Below are 4,649 nucleotides of genomic sequence, written 5' to 3'. Positions count from 1 at the left end.
ATTTGCGAAAATTCGCTATTGTATTGTGTTTAATTCACACACACACACACACACACACACACACACATATATATATATTTATCGCACTATCCTCAGATAACATTAATACTAATTTTGGAGGGCACATATTTTATCCAATGCAATTAATACTGCTTCTAGTCAAATGAGTATTGATGTTGAATCCATAATCGCTCAGATTTATCTATACTTTCACAGATACACAGCGAGAGTCACCAATCTTAACGATTTTTGCGAGGAAACAGAAATAGAATACAAAAAATTGTTGGGATATTCCACAACGAGATGGCTTTCGTTAACACCTGCTGTGGAACGCGTAATCAAAATGTTTGAGCCTTTGCGCTCGTACTTCTTAAGTTTAGACCCGCGTCCCAAAATATTAAAAGAATTTTTCAAAAAAGAGTTATCTGAAGTTACATTGCATTTCATTCATAGTCAAGCTGTTGTATTTCATATCACCATTAAAGAAATTGAAAGCTCTAAAGTGTCAGCTTCCTAGGTGAAAACTGTCTTAAATAATTTGTTGGAGCAAATAGACACTAGATACAATAGTGGATTTGTTCCATTAAAGTTAACGCAGAAACTCGATACAATCGAAGAGTCAAACCCTGGAAGCAAGGCGAAATTTATTAAAGAAATTAAATGTTTTTATATAAAAATTCCTTTGAATATGTAAAAAAAATGGACTGATTGTTTCGAAGAGCTACACATTTTTGGATGGATATTATTAAAATATAATATAAATTGGGAGGAGATTTTGAAGACGGTTCATTACGTGAAAGAAAACCACAAAATTGTTATCGACGATAATGAACTCTTCGGTGAAGTTAGGCGAGTAAACATGTATTGTTCCACGGAAAAAATAAATGAATGGAAGAAAAATAAAATAGAAGTTAGTTTACTTTGGATAGAAATATACAAATATTTTAAAGATGAGCATATTCCTACAGAAAACTTGAAATTACTTGTTGAATTTGCAATGTGTTTGCCGGGTACTAATGCGACAGTTGACCGAGTATTTTCAATCATTAATGATTTCTGGAGCAGTGACAAATCAAGATTAAACATAGAAACCTTATCAGCAGTGACTTCAGTGAAAGTGAATCTCCAGTATACATGTGAAGAATTTTGTAATGTTTTAAAAGAAAATGATACATTATTAAAAAATATTCATTCAAATGAAAAATATAATTATAAAAAATAAAAATGACTCAAAACATTTTCTTTCTCAATTTTTTTTTTGTAAAGGACACGCATAACCATTACCCCTCTATCCGTCTCGTCCAATGTACTACTTTCGCGTTTAAAAAATCTGGTCATTTTACAAATCTATAATGATAATGGAAAAAGCCGTCTTTGTGCTCACGAGATGAAAGAGTTAACTAAGTTTCCATCCAAACAAAATATTTCTAATATTTATTGAAAAAACTCAAAATTAAAAAAAAAGCAATGCATAAACTCCTCAAAAGTGAAATCGCAACACAACAAAGAAATGTGCTTAGCAGGACTCGTAGGGGTGACAGAGATATGCAAATAATTAAAAGAACAAAGCTATGCAACAGACATCGCTTATTCAATAACAAATATGGCCACCACAGTCAGCTATGTGGCCAAGTATACTATTAACGAGGCAATTAATGGTTGCCTGTGATATCCCTTGCCAAGCTGAGTTCACTGCCAACGTATATCATCTACGATGTGTGGCAATGGTCCCCATTACACCTCGTGTTGGATGAGGTCCCACGGGTGTTCGATGGAAGAGAATTCCAGTTGGGCTTCCAGTTGGGGAAGAATGCAAATTCCATTCGGGCCAATGAGAGTTCGCCTTGAAACGTGCAGTTGGACATTGTCTTGCTGAAACGGACATTGTTGGGTACGGCTTGCCAGTGGCCGCTGAACCACATGCCCCACAATTCGTGTGACGTACTGGCATGGGCGTAGCCAGGAAGGGGCATGGGTGGGCACGGCTCCCCAGTTAACCTGGTGCCCCTCCCCAGAAAATTAGAGCCTCTACTAGGCTCCCCATAACAAGTGTTATTATTAGTAGTAATTGAACATTCTGTAATTTGCCTAAGTATATAGCCTAAAAACATTACCGTTTGCATTAATTATAAATTCATTACTTAAATGACATATGCAACCATGTCTGGATATTATTTTGGAAAGGATACTTAGAAATTACAAGATCTATGACAGTTATAATATATAGAACTATTAGGCTTAATGTTCCTTTCTGAACCACTCATTATAATGTACTTAAGGGTATTTTCCATTTCATATTTCTGTTTCCATTCCTTAAAATCACTAAATGAATTGTATGTCTGATTATTATTAGATATAAAAATATCATGTACTGTACCTTGCCAAAATGTGACAATATTTTTTTTTCTGATATTCACTTAAACACAAACTACATTTAAATATTTTTAAACTTCTATCCTTGCTATGATTCTTTTCATGCTTCTCTCTCATGTGTTTGCTTAAACTTTGTTTATATTTTTATTTTAATTGGCATATAGTGCATTCCAATATTACCAAGACTGAACAAAGACAAGACCCACGTGTAACCACCACCCAAAACTGACCTGCGACTGGTGCTGTTTGCCGTAGCGATATAATTTAGAACTAAGATTTACCAAGGATCTAAACGTTTGTGACTTGCTCCATGTGTCACTTGTAGGGTAGATGGGTGAGTGTAGTCTCCCACATTCATTCCTCCAAAAATAGGCCATTTGCTGTTTTTGTTTAAAGGACAGAGGACGGAGGACTGGAAGTCAAATTGTAGGACATTTGGTAACCCTATTCAGCATCACACACATTTCTGTTATTTATAAATGTATCACTGTATCAGGAGAAAACAATTCTCCCGCTGTTTTAAAACCAAAATGGATTTAAGCCAGGAACACAAATGCATAATGTATGCCATATATCAAAAAATATATGAATATTTTATGAAGTTTCTGCCATAATCAAGTAGAGTACATTTCTTTCTGCTTTTTTCCTACATAATAAAAACGTTTCTATTAATTTTAACTAGTAGGAGAAATCTCTCACAATGACATTCATTATACTCAGAAGCAGTGCTAGATGAATGGATACTTGTGCCTTAATGTGACTGACTTTTGCCACCCCCTTTCCAGAAGTCACCAACAGAAAGCACTCTAGTACTGATGAAGGATCAATAAACAACTTCAAACTATATTTAAGGAATAGTTGTTATTGCCTTGTTGTCCTTATTTCAATTAATATTATATTTGTCAACGTGGACTTAAATTATTAGTAGGAATTTTAATATATTTAAAATGTATATTGAAAAAATTCAAAAAAACTACAAACTTTCAAGACCAAGTACTAGAAATTGAACAGATAAACAAAACGTTTCTACTTAATAATTACCCTAAGAAAATATTAGATAATTGGATGAACTAAATTAATAACCAAATGGATAATAAAAAGTTTAATAAAAATATAAAATGTGTTAAGCTTGCTTATAGTCCAAAAATATTTGAACGAGTCAAAAACACACTTAAAGATATAGTAAATGTGGTACCAGAGAGAAATAACTCGCTTAAAAGAAATCTATATTATAAATCAGCCAAAAAAATTGATTTACTAAAGGAAAAAAACGTAGTTTATTCTTTTGATTGCAGTTGTAACCCTAGTAAAACATATATCGGAGAAACCAAACGCAAATTGGGGACACGAATAAAAGAGCATATACGAGCAATAAGAAATTACACAAATTCTGCAGTAGCTGAACATGCTAATAAAAATGGTTGCGAAATAAAGTTAAATACTATTAAAATAAAGAAAAAAGAACAAAATTATTATAAGAGACAATTGTACGAACATATAAACATTGTAAAGGAGAAAAATAAAAAAACAACTTAGGCAGAATGATTGACTAATCATGGACAGCCATTCTTGACAACGCCTAAGTAAACCGATAGTGCACTCAACACGTGAACATATTGTAGAACCATGCCGAACATTGAAAAAGGATAATGTGTAAGTTTAAAAAAAAATTACCAAAAGACCCATCATTGTCAAGAGTTGGATTCTTGCATATTGTAAGCCTTTTATGTTGTATTAATTGATTTTTTGTATTTATGTTTTTTAAAAATTCACTGTTAGTTTATTCTTTCATTATTTGTAGTTATATGTAACAGCCATTGTCACCCTGCTGATGAGGGGCGTAATAGCCCAAAACACACAGTTGTAAACCAAAGTATGTGTACAGGAGGCTAAATAAAGAACTAGTACCCAACTTCCTGCGTTATTACTTACATCAGTTTAACTGTCCTACTAATAATTTAAGTCCACGTTGACAAATATAATATTACATTTAAAGAACTTCACTTTTTTGACTTATTATTTTCTCTTCTTTGAACATCTTTGACTGCCCCCACTCATTTTGCCACTTGAAGCAGTCACCTCATAACCTCATCCATTGTACAGGCCCTGATCAATAGGCTCTATCTTATTAAAAATGACTCTCTACACCAGCATATATAGAAAGCAGATGTTTAATGATGATTGGATAATTAATAAAAGTGAACAACTTTTCATTCATGTCTCACAGGTTTTGCTTAGGATATTTTGTAAATTTGATGGTAATGCTGAAATAACTA

Source organism: Centruroides vittatus, unplaced genomic scaffold (genome assembly GCF_030686945.1).
Source record: "Centruroides vittatus isolate TY-2023 unplaced genomic scaffold, ASM3068694v2 contig_352, whole genome shotgun sequence".
In the NCBI taxonomy this organism is placed as follows: Eukaryota; Metazoa; Arthropoda; class Arachnida; order Scorpiones; family Buthidae; genus Centruroides; species Centruroides vittatus.
This window is presented reverse-complemented; position numbering follows the sequence as displayed.